Genomic DNA, 12,903 nt, shown 5'->3' with positions numbered 1-12,903 from the left:
TTTATTGATCAAATGCTAGAAAGACTATCCAAACATACACTTTTCTGCTTTCTAGATGGTTATTCTGGTTTCTCTCAAATACCTGTGTCAGCGAAGGATCAATCAAAAACTACCTTTTCTTGCCCTTTTGATACTTTTGCTTATAGACGTATGCCTTTTGGTTTATGTAATGCACCTGCTACCTTTCAAAGATGCATGATGGCTATATTCTCTGATTTTTGTGAAAAGATTTGTGAGGTATTCATGGATGACTTTTCTGTTTATGGATCCTCTTTTGATGATTGTTTGAGCAGCCTTGATCGAGTTTTGCAGAGATGCGAAGACACTAGTCTCGTCCTGAATTGGGAAAAGTGTCACTTTATGGTTAATGAAGGCATTGTCTTGGGGCATAAGATTTCTGAGAGAGGTATTGAAGTTGACAAAGCCAAGGTTGATGCTATTGAAAAGATGCCATGTCCCAAGGACATAAAAGGTATAAGAAGTTTCCTTGGTCATGACAGTTTTATAGGAGGTTCATTAAGGACTTCTCTAAAATCTCTAGGCCTCTGACTAATTTATTGCAAAAAGATATTCCTTTTGTCTTTGATGATGATTGTGTATAGAAGCATTTGAAATACTTAAGAAAGCTTTGATCACTGCAACCATCGTTCAACCACCTGATTGGAATTTACCTTTTGAAATTATGTGTGATGCTAGTGATTATGTTGTAGGTGATGTTTTAGGGCAAAGAGTCGATAAGAAATTGAATGTTATCCAGTATGCTAGTAAGACTCTTGATACTGCCCAGAGAAATTATGCTACTACTAAAAAAGAGTTCTTAGCAGTTAGTTTTGCATGAGATAAGTTTAGACCTTATATTTTTGATTCCAAAGTTACTATTCACACTGATCATGCTGCTATTAAATATCTTATGGAAAAGAAAGATGCTAAGCCTAGACTCATTAGATGGGTTCTCCTGCTCCAAGAATTTGACTTGCATATTATTGATAGAAAGGGAGCTGAGAACCCCGTTGCAGATAACTTGTCTAGGTTAGAGAATGTTCTTGATGACCCACTGCCTATTGATGATAGTTTTCCCGATGAACAATTAGCGGTCGTTAATGCTTCTCGTACTGCTCCTTGGTATGCTGATTATGCTAATTACATTGTTGCTAAATTCATACCGCCTAGCTTCACATACCAGCAAAAGAAAAAGTTCTTTTATGATTTAAGACATTACTTCTGGGATGACCCACACCTTTATAAAGAAGGAGTAGATGGTGCTATTAGACGTTGTGTGCCTGAGCATGAACATGAACAGATTCTATGCAAGTGTCACTCTGAATCCTATGGAGGACACCACGCTGGAGATAGAACTGCACACAAGGTACTACAATCTGGTTTTTATTAGCCTACTCTCTTCAAAGATGCTCGTAAGTTTGTCTTATCTTGTGATGAATGTCAAAGAATAGGTAACATTAATAGACGTCAAGAAATGCCTATGAATTATTTTCTTGTTATTGAACCGTTTGATGTTTGGGGCTTTGATTATATGGGACCTTTTCCTGCCTCTAATGGTTATACACATATTTTAGTTGATGTTGATTATGTTACTAAGTGGGTAGAAGCTATCCCAACTAGTAGTGCTGATCATAACACTTCTATTAAAATGCTTAAGGAAGTTATTTTTCCGAGGTTTGGAGTCCCTAGATATCTTATGAGTAATGATGGTTCACACTTTATTCATGGTGCTTTCCGTAAGATGCTTGCTAAGTATGATGTCAATCATAGAATCGCATCTCCTTATCATCCGCAGTCTAGTGGTCAAGTAGAGTTGAGCAATAGAGAGCTCAAATTAATTTTTCAAAAGACTGTGAATAGATCTAGAAAGAATTGGTCCAAAAAACTTGATGATGCATTATGGGCCTATAGAACTGCATACAAAAATCCTATGGGTATGTCTCCATATAAGATGGTTTACGGAAAAGCATGTCATTTACCTCTTGAACTTGAACATAAGGCATATTGGGCTATTAAAGAGCTCAACTATGACTTCAAACTTGCCGGTGAGAAGAGGTTGTTTGATATTAGCTCACTTGATGAATGGAGAACTCAAGCCTATGAGACTGTCAAGCTATTCAAAGAAAAAGTCAAACACTGGCATGATAAGAGGATACAAAAGCATGAGTTTAACGTAGGAGATTATGTGTTATTATTTAACTCTCGTTTAAGATTTTTTGCAGGAAAACTTCTCTCAAAATGGGAAGGTCCCTACGTTATTGAGGATGTCTATCGTTCTGGTGCCATAAAAATCAACAACTTCGAAGGCACAAGTCCGAGGGTGGTAAACGGTCAAAGAATTAAACATTATATTTCAGGCAATCCTATCAATGTTGAAACTAATATTATTGAAATCGTAACCCCTGAGGAATACATAAGGGATACTTTCCAGAATGTTCCAGACTCCGAAAAGGAATAGGTATGTGGTACGGTAAGTAAATCGACTCCAAAACAACTCCAATGGCAATTTTTATCAGTAATGGAATATTTAAGAATTTTAGGAAGAAAGAAGTAGTCTGAAAGGGACACGAGGCCCCCACGAGAGTGGAGGGCGCGCCCCCCTCTACCGGGCGCGCCACCCTGTCTCGTGGGCACCTCGTGTGCCTCCCGGACTCTGTTTTCTTGCACGTTACGTATTTTGGTCGGTAAAAAATCATTATATATATTCCCGAAGGTTTTGACCACCGTATCACGCAATTATCCTCTGTTTTCGTTTTGAGTTGTTCCTGTTGCGGAATAAAAGCAAGATGTCTTCTCAGGAGTCAGTCGGGGAGAGCCGGGTGTCTCATCCAACATCTGGTCTAGGAGCAAATAGCTATGCTTATCACTTTGGACCATCAACGGAGGACGAGATGGAGGCTGATTTGAAAAGGATAGATGCCATGGAAGAAGATCAAGAAGTTACCTCTCGTCTTCAAGCAGAATTCACTATGGGGGAACTACCTAGCCTGGCCATCCCTACTTCGGTCACCCCTTCCAACTTTAAATTTCTTTCTTATGAAAATATGAAAAAGAGTTTCACTTGTTCTCCAGAAGCTATGCAGCATCCTTGGGTAAAAGGAGCTTTGGCCGTTACGGGCAAGCTCCGTAAAGAAATTATAGACCTCAAACAACAAGTCAACAAGCTTGAGGGGGAAAACCGTATCCTGAAGGGCATCATCGCCAAAAAGATCATAACACCAACTGTGAAGAAGGAGAAATAATCACAAGGGTATGGGCACTCCCCTTGGCAACTGTCAAGCTTGGGGGAGGTGCCCCGGTATCGTATCACCATCACACTCCTATCTTTACCGCTTTATTTAGTTCAATCCTTTTAGTAGTATCTTGATCTAGTAGATTGAAGTTTTGATATCAAGTAGTTTTGAGTTTTGCTTTGTGATCTCTTTTTGTAATCGAGTCCGTGAGCTATCTATAATAAAGATTAGTGTTGAGTCAAGGGCTTTGCTATGTGCTATGATCTTGAGAAAGTAGAAAGAATAAAAGAGTTCATATTGATCTTATGGATAGTGATAACTTCACACATAGAAAGTATGAGGCGTAAAAATTGTTGAGAGTTGATGAACGTAGTTTTGGTCATCGTTGCAATTAATAGGAAGTGATAAGGAAAGAGGGGTTCACATACAAATATATTATCTTGGACACCTTATTATAATTGGGAGCACTCATTAGGTATGACATGCTAAAAGAGTTGATGTTGGACAAGGAAGACAACATAATGGTTTATGTTTTAGCGCATCTCAGTTAAAGTATATTGTCATTGACATTCCAAACATGTTGAGCTTGCCTTTCTCCCTCATGCTAGCCAAATTCCTTGCACCAAGTAGAGATACTACTTATGCTTCCAAATACCGTTAAACCTAGTTTTGCCATGAGAGTCCACTATACTTACCTATGGATTGAGTAAGATCCTTCAAGTAAGTTGTCATGTTGCAAGCAATAAGAATTGCTATCTAAATATGTATGACTTATTAGTGCAGAGAAAATAAGCTTTGTACGAACTTGTTGTGGAAGTATAAAAGTGACGGACTGCATAATAAAGGTCCACATACAAGGGGAAATACAAAGTGATGTTCTTTTGCATTAAGATTTTGTGCATCAACCCTAAACGCACATGACAACCTCTGCTTCCCTCTACGAAGGGCCTATCTTTTACTTTATGCTTGAGTCAACGTGATCCTCACCTTTCCCTTTTTCATTTTATCCTTTGGCAAGCTCCTCGTGTTTGAAAGATCATGATATATATATCCAATTGGATGTTAGTTAGCAGGGCCTATTATTGTTGACATCACCTAAAGGTGAATACGTTGGGAGGCAGTACAATAAGCCCCTATCTTTCTCAGTGTCTGGCTGAAACTCCATAACCACAAGTATTGCGTGAGTGTTAGCAATTATAGAAGACTAAAAGATAGTTGAGTATGTGCACTTGCTGAAAAGCTCTATTGTTGACTCTTTCCGATGTTACGATAAATTGTAATTGCTTCAATGACTGAGATTATAGTTTGTTAGTTCCCAATGAAGTTTTTGAACCATACTTGACATTGTGAATTGATTGTTACTTGAGCATAAGAAATCATATGACAAAATCTATATTTGTTGCTGTTATAAGAATGATCATGATGCCCTCATGTCCGTATTTTATTTTTATCGACACCTCTATCTCTAAACATGTGGACATATTTTTCGATTTCGGCTTCCGCTTGAGGACAAGCGAGGTCTCACTAAAAAAATACACTTCCGTGATGATACGTGTTTGTCATAGTAGGTCGCGTTTTTTGTCATGCATGTACATCCATGACAAATTTATGACAGAATCAAGATAGTCATACCTGTGCTGTCGTAGAAGTGTTCGATGACATTACCAAAATTATCATCACGAAAGTGTCCACTTCCATGACGATAAATTGCGCGTCATAGAAGTGCTTTCATCAAGGGTGACCGACACGTGGCATCCACCATAATGGAACACCGTTAAGCTATCGGGTCGGGTTTTGGATCTGATAACCCATTAACAGCCCCGACCAATGGGGATTTTCCACGTGTAAAATCATCATTGGCTGGAGGAAACACGTATCGGCTCATCGTTGGGACAGATGTCATCCACTCATTGGGCAGAAGGCGCCTATGATATGTCGACACGTGGCACGACCAATCAAGTTTAAATGGGCCGGCCCGACTAAAGGCCCACAAGATTTGGCGGCCCATAATGGGCCGGCCCAGTTAAAGGCCCACGAGATTTTGCAGACTATAATGGGCTGGCCCAGCTAAAGGCCCACAAGATTTCGCGGGCCATAATAGGCCGGCCCAGGTAAAGGCCCAGAAGATTTTTTTGTGCCATAATGGGCCGGCCCAGGTAAAGGCCCACAAAATTCTTGCGGATCATAATGGGCCGGCCCAACTAAAGGCCCATGAGATTTCGCCGACATTAATGGGTCGGCCTAGCTATAGGCCCACAAGATTTTGAGGACCCTAGTAGGCCGGCCCATTAACTGGCTGCGATGTTTTGGGCCAAATGTCGGCCCATAATTGATCCGGTCCATTAATGGCCTGCCACGTTCCGGGCCTAGTAATGGCCCATATAAGATCCGGCCCGTTAAAAGCCTCCCACTTTCTGGGCCAAATCACGGCCCAGATCAGGTCTGGCCCTTTAAGAGGCTTTGGGCTCAATTATGGCCCATATCAGATTCGGCCCATTGACTGGACGCTATGCTTTTGGGCCCACTTGCTAAAGGCCCATTTAGTAATTCAGCCTGATATTAGTTTCAGCCTGTTAAGGGCACATTTAACATTTCGACCCTATGTTAATTTCTGCCTATTAAAAGCCCGTCATATAGTTGGGCCTAACTACGGCCCGGTTTGCATCCGGCCTGCTCGCAGCCGATATCTGATTGGGCCAAACAAGGACCGAGACAACTTTGGCCTGTTAAAAGCCCGTGAATTGATTCGCACAATCATGGGTCGGGGTCCATTTCGGGCTGCCGCCGGCCCGTGAGCTATTCGGCACGTTTCAGGCCCAGCCTACTTCTCAGCCTCCTAAAAGCCCATTGAGTTTTCTTGCGAAAAGAGGGCCGGGGGTTACTCGGCCTATTAAAGGCCCGAATCTACTAGTGGGCCAGTTTGACGGGGCCCATGATGCGGATCATACATCATGATTGCATGACGGCCCGATTATGTACCATAATTTTACAGTTTGACCGGTTTACTGCGAAGACAGGATATATATACAGTAAAATAACTGCAGCATCATGAATAAGAAAAAACCTAGACTATACAATAAAGAAATTACGGCATATTACATCCACTGGGCATCAAAGTTCGCCACTATGATAATAAAGCACAAGCGACAGCAGATTACATACACTGGGCATCAAAGATCGCCACCAGTGCAAAGAAACACGCCGACAAAATAATATACAAAACCGATAGCACTTCAATAGAGTTCAAGAAAGGTTAGCCCTGCTGGGGAGCTGCAGCGCAAGCAGCTGAGCAAGATGATGAGATTGCGCTTGTTCAACACTTATATCTTCCTCACTCTGAAAGATAAACAAGCAGACAGATGACAGGTTTTGCACATAAAAGTATCAGTGCTGACAATTCATCACATTTCTTACTGACGAATAAAGTGACACAGTTTAAAATTGCATTAACACAATATGGTATTGTTCAGGTCAAGACATGGCAGGAATTGACATTGTGAAGGAGTTGGCAGCTTCACGACACCACTGGATTACAGATCAAGAACTCATAAGTATCAATGGTTAGTGTGATGTCAATTTATCCCATTTCAGATTGGCAAGTAAAGAGGCGGTTTAAATAATAGTAGAATGATATGACATTGTTCATAGTTAAGACATTGCAGAATATGACATTGTGCTGTAGTGGGTAGGTTCACCACACCACTGGATTACGGATGAAGAACAGAAGCATACATGCAGTGCAAAAGAAGATCACTTGCTCTGTATAGTTTAATTTACATGGTATGAAGAAGGAACTTGGTTGTACAACTAAAAACTTAAATTGAGAAGGACAAACTTTTGTTTATGAACTACATAATAAACTTTAAACATGCAATTTGATGCAAACACCAAAAATAAACAGTTGTTGCAGTCATGCCTAACAAAATATACACAACAAAGTTTGAAGGCTTGAGAAGGACAAACTTACATTACTGGTGAAGACAGGCTTTATAAAGCCCTTGTCCATGCTGATGGGGGGGGGGGCAATTCAAGAATCTTAGCACAAAATGTTCTTCATAAGCATTGCCTTTATTCTACATTTTGTTAAGACTAAATATAGATGTGATAATATACGAAAAAATGGAGAATATTTAAGATAAGATGAAGAGTGATGCTACATAACCAAGTAGCTATAAATGTATGTGCAGCGATACAGGCAAAAGGCACAACCAAGAGCAATGCACAGCTAAACTTCTTCAGTACCAACCTTATGGTAAGAGTAAATATAGATCTGATGTGTAGAAAATGGAGGGCAAAGGAAAATAAGCTGCAGAGTGATGGTACATGAACAACTACCTGTCAATATAAGTACACTGATAAAGGACAGCATGTACTTACAAGAACAATGTAGAGCTAAAAAAATTCATTGGCATTGGATATATTCTACACTAATGTAACCATTCATACAGATCAGATAATTTGGAGCGAACAATTGATAAGCAAGTTATCATGCATACTGTTTTCACATAATGAACTAGGTATGTATGCAAGTACAGTGATACAGGACAACAGGTACTAACAAGAGCAAAGCAGCGGGCAACATATTTGCGATATCCTGTCGTTCTTTTCAAACCGGAATTCTTCTTCGAGCAGATTTCCTGCAAAAAAGATCCATAAGGCACATGCGGAAAAGTAGAAGTTCAAATTGTCATGTGATTTCATAGACAGTACCTCATCCTAGGAACGAGACCAGTGCATAACAAGGTTTTTCCATTCAATGTCTTCTAAATTTAGCACAGGAGACTTCACCGGAAATTCGTTTATAGACTTGCCATCAAAGTGTGATTTTCTCAGGTAACACCGATACTGCTGCAATGCTTCCTTGAAAAGCACAAGCAAGATTTGCTCGTCATGACTATCCAGATTGACCCTCACCTAGTTACAACACTGTAATGTAAATCATTGATGTGTTCGATCAGCAGAAAACAGGAAAATAGTAACCATGAATAATAGCACTTACACGTAAGTTGGACAGGAAGATGTGAAAATGGTGTTTGTCTTCACTATAATCTTCCCATGATGGGAATATATGAACGTAGTCCCTAACAACATTGAAAGCATTGTATTTTAAACTGGGAATAAATGGAATGGGGTTCCAATCTGCAGGAATTGGCCGTCTCTGCAGTTGGGATAGGTCTTCGGCCGGTGGACTTGCTGTACTTTTTGCTGGAGTGGGATTTTTCTGTGGTACGGCTGGTGCTATGGCAAATGAAATCGGTATACCTTTTGCTGGAGTGCAGGTCCTGTGTGGTGGGGCTAGTGGTGTGGCCAGTGAAGTATGGGTACAGTCTGCTGGAGTTGGTCCTATGTTTTGTGTCACTGGTTGTACAGCCAATATAAGTGGGGCGTTGTCTGATTTCTCCGGCACCACCACGTTTTTCAAGGACTTTGCTGGTGCTCCTTCAAGTTCGGCAATCACCCTCTTCCTTTTTGATGTCTGATGCACAAGAACAACATTTGAGTGGAAAAACATGGTATGACGACAGATGGAATATGTATTGATACTGGATGGGCATAGCATCTCGAGTTATATGATGAGTAAACTAAGCAGATGGTGGTGCAACAAAGTAGAAGAAATGCAAGACAACATATGCAAGATACGCGCAATCAATAAAACCTTGCCAAATTAGAATAGGCACCTTGATGGGTGAACAGGACAGGCCATCTGCCTTTGACTCCTCGAGGTTAGAATAGTCATTAGAATGATATTCTGAACAAGAATCAACAGGTGGGGAGCGTACGAGTTTCATTGCTTCCAAAATGGCACTCAATGCCTTGGTGCCAATTTTGTAAGTCATTGCAGTGTTCCACAATATTCTTCTGATGTGTGGATTCTGATATTCACTGTAATTGCGTATAATATCTGAGAACCATGAAAACATAAATAGTTGTGAGATTATCTTTGTAATGCAGATGATATTCTAATATAGGGGCGCCCCTGTAAACACTTATGTGCTATCATTGGATTCTGATGAGAGATCCCATGTGTGTTGTAATCTCGTGCGTGCATTTATATAATCTGGCACAAGTACACAAAAAAATAGGCTCCAGAAGTAAGGATAGCTGGTAGATGATAGGTTCATAATATACTGTATAGATAATTTATTGCCAAACCATGATAACAAGAGCACACAGCAACTAGGTAGATCATAGTGTACATAACAGGGGTACACCATAACCACGATATATAAATCGGGAAAGTGGAACTGGCTTGAAAATACGGTGTTGTATTGCGGCTAGTAATTGAAAGCCTATCGATCACGTACATGCCAGCACTATCGAACATGGTAAAGAAGAGCAAGCAGATTTTGGATAATAAAATGTTGGTTGCGCAGTGCCCACACATGATGAACCAGAGCGCATTAAGAATGCAACTCCCAGCTGTCTCTCGACCATTTCAGGCGGTTGGATGAAGATCCTACGTCTCCTAACCCTTCTTCTTCCTCGTCTGTGATTCTTCCCATACAGAACACCACACGGGCTGCCGGCCGGACCACCTGCCCCCACCGCCTGTGTTCCTCTGCCACCCCCACCCCCACACGCATCGAGTTTTCTTCGTTCAGCGAGGCCCCACAACCACCCGAGCCCCTTGGATCGCACCGGCGAACTCCGGCGAGCTCTGAAAAATCGACTGACCCAATTTTAAAATTTAGTCCACTGTGATTTAACTAGTGTGGAATATAAATGGGGAAAACCATAAGCATTGGGAGTATAGTGTTGAGTGTGCCATGGCGGATCTGAAGGTGCAAACCGGACAAAGGCAACTTCGCAACCAAGACAAGAAATCAGAGTAAAGCAGTGGCGATCTATTTTCTTGTTGCGATCAATAAGTTGAGCAGATACGAAAGAGTACCGCCTCTGGTGCGGCGCCGTGTACGCATCTGGTGAGAATTTGACGGTGCTGCGGTAGCGATGGCTGTCGGCGGCGTGGAAGCAGATCTAGGAGGGTAGACGGTGGCGGTGGGGCGCGGTGGACGAGACGGTCGCAGGAGCGGCGCCGGTAAGGTGGACGACGGCGGGGATGAAGCGAGAGGACGGGATGCAAGGATCCCGGTCCGAAGGCGTGGATGAGAGAGGTCGATCTCTTGTAATGGATGGCGGCGTCGGGGTATCAGCTCCGGCATGGTAGAGGAGGACGGCGGTGGATGGGGTGGCGGACGGCGGCGGACGGAGGTGGGTGGGGTGGAGAGGGTGTTTTGGTGCCCACGGAGTACGAATGGGGAAAAGGGAGGTAGAGAGGAAGGGGGGAACCATGTAGTCAGGGCGCACTTGTCTCAAATGCGAGGAAATTTACAAACTTATCCCCCGTTTCGAATTTCTACTACATCACAGCAACATTAGTCGGTTGGGGATAGGACGGTAATCTCGCATACACCGAATATTTGCCGACGAGAGTTTGTTTTTGGCGCCCACCGTGTATGAATATGAATCGGCGAGGGAGTCGATTTCAGCCGAGGGCACACTGTGTTTTGGCACCCACCGTGTATGAATCCGAGTGAGAGGCGGTTACATCACGTTTGGGTGAAATTACAAACCTACCCCTATCGAAACCTATAGAAGTCCAGCAGGTAGGCTTTGCACGGCAGGGATAGGCAGTAGTGATTTCCATCTCGCAGATTTTGGTTTCGGGCGGTTACTGTGACTTTCCCCGTTTCGTTCAAATTTTGCACAGTGCATGTTTACCGTGCCAACTCAATTCGAATCCCGTTTGTATTCTACTATTTTTTTCGGGAGGGATCCATTTTCAATTGGAATTACATTCTATATACATCATTTTTTTACATATATACTTTCAAAAGCACAACACCATTTATACATAAATATGGTTTACAAATGGCATGATCTCAGATTCATAAGGTTGTATCCATCAATTTGGATTTTCAAATATTTGAAACCACTTTATGTTGAAATCCAATGTATGCATTCCTCGCTAACTGTCTCGAATTAATGTGTGTTTCATGCGGGTTTTTTTAACTTCTCAAACATGTATAATGTGTTTCACACACGCAACATATAGTGTAATCCCGTTTAGACACTAATTGCATATAAACCATGCATTGTTTGTAATTGAAGAATCTATGGATCACCAATATTGATAAACTATATAACATTACACGTGTGCCCAAATTCAAATGAATATGCATGTTTGATACACCAATTTGCGTTATAATATTATCGATGTCATGATCTCCAGTTTAAATATTTGAATCCCCTTTAATCCAGATATTTGTCTCATATAGCTATCACTCATGCTTATATAGGACTATCTCTCTGGACCTATACGCGTTCATCGTCTCTCACGCATCTCTCGTGCTACCTGCATGTCGACAATGATCTTTTATCTTCGTAACACACTGATGGTACTCTCTCCATCAACCTTCATCACTCTATCTCTCTCTCTAAGTATATCTCGCTCCCTGCTATGTGTCTCTAGCTATGATTCTCCATGTGGAATCTCTTTCTCTCACACAAACACAAAACTTTGTCTCCCGGGGTCTCATTTCTCTCAACTATTCCCATGTGTGCCACTCGCACACCCCTCATACAGAGATGTCTTTCGCTCCTTAGATATGAGAACCTACGACTCTTCCTCTTCAATATCTCTTTCTCACACACAAATACAAACTCTGCCTCCCAGGGTCTCATATTTCTCCATTGTTCTCTTGTATGTCGCTCAAACACACCCTCTCTCCCTAGAGATATCTTGCGTTCCCTCATATGTCTCTCTAGCTATCACTCTCGTTGTGAAATATCTTTCTCTCTTGCAGACACAAAACTCCGTCTCTCTGGATCTCATTTCTCTCTGATATTTGTTTGTAAGTGACTCACATGCACCCTCTCTCTATCTCTCTCACACCCACACACATAACCCAGCCTTATGATCCACTCGACTCCTATCTCTAGCGCACACTAGGTAGCATCTTTATCTTTCTATTTATCTGTTTCTCCATCAACCTTCTTTCTCGCCCTCACTCTTGATTCCTATCACGCACACTACATATGTTTCTCTCTACATGCATGCAGTCAAGTGCCCTCTCACACACATATATAACTTCACCCTTTGAACCACCCGACGGTCATCTCTGACACCCAAACTAACGGATGTCTCTCTAGCTAGCATCTCCATCTCTGTATCTATTTGTAGTTTCTCCGTCAACATTTCTTTCTCGCACGGAGTCTTGCTTCCTATCACCCACACTATATATGTCTATCCATACATATGCATTTATAGGTTGATCTCTTTTGCACAATCGTTGCGCCTCACCCCCTCTGCTCGCCATAGATGCATGCTCCAGCCCATGCCACTATCTCTTAAAGACAAAAACACATGCTCAATTGTCGGGCCTTCTTCCCTGAATTCTCACATGCATGCATATTGTCATACCGATCCGTCTCTCCCATCTCGTTGATCTTAGGACTTATGTCTTCTTTATTTTATCTCGATCATGCGCGCGCGCACACACACATCCCACGTGTACATGTATACCTCTCACACATGCACGTTCAAGGTCTCTATGTCTCCATACGTAGTTAATTACCCTCAATCCTAATGCCACATCGAATCGTTCTCCTCTTTTGTGCACATAACTTCCGCCTGGATGGGCAAAAACACACACTCACACTTAACAAT

This window comes from Triticum aestivum, chromosome 5B (genome assembly GCF_018294505.1).
Source record: "Triticum aestivum cultivar Chinese Spring chromosome 5B, IWGSC CS RefSeq v2.1, whole genome shotgun sequence".
NCBI classification, from domain to species: Eukaryota; Viridiplantae; Streptophyta; class Magnoliopsida; order Poales; family Poaceae; genus Triticum; species Triticum aestivum.
This window is presented reverse-complemented; position numbering follows the sequence as displayed.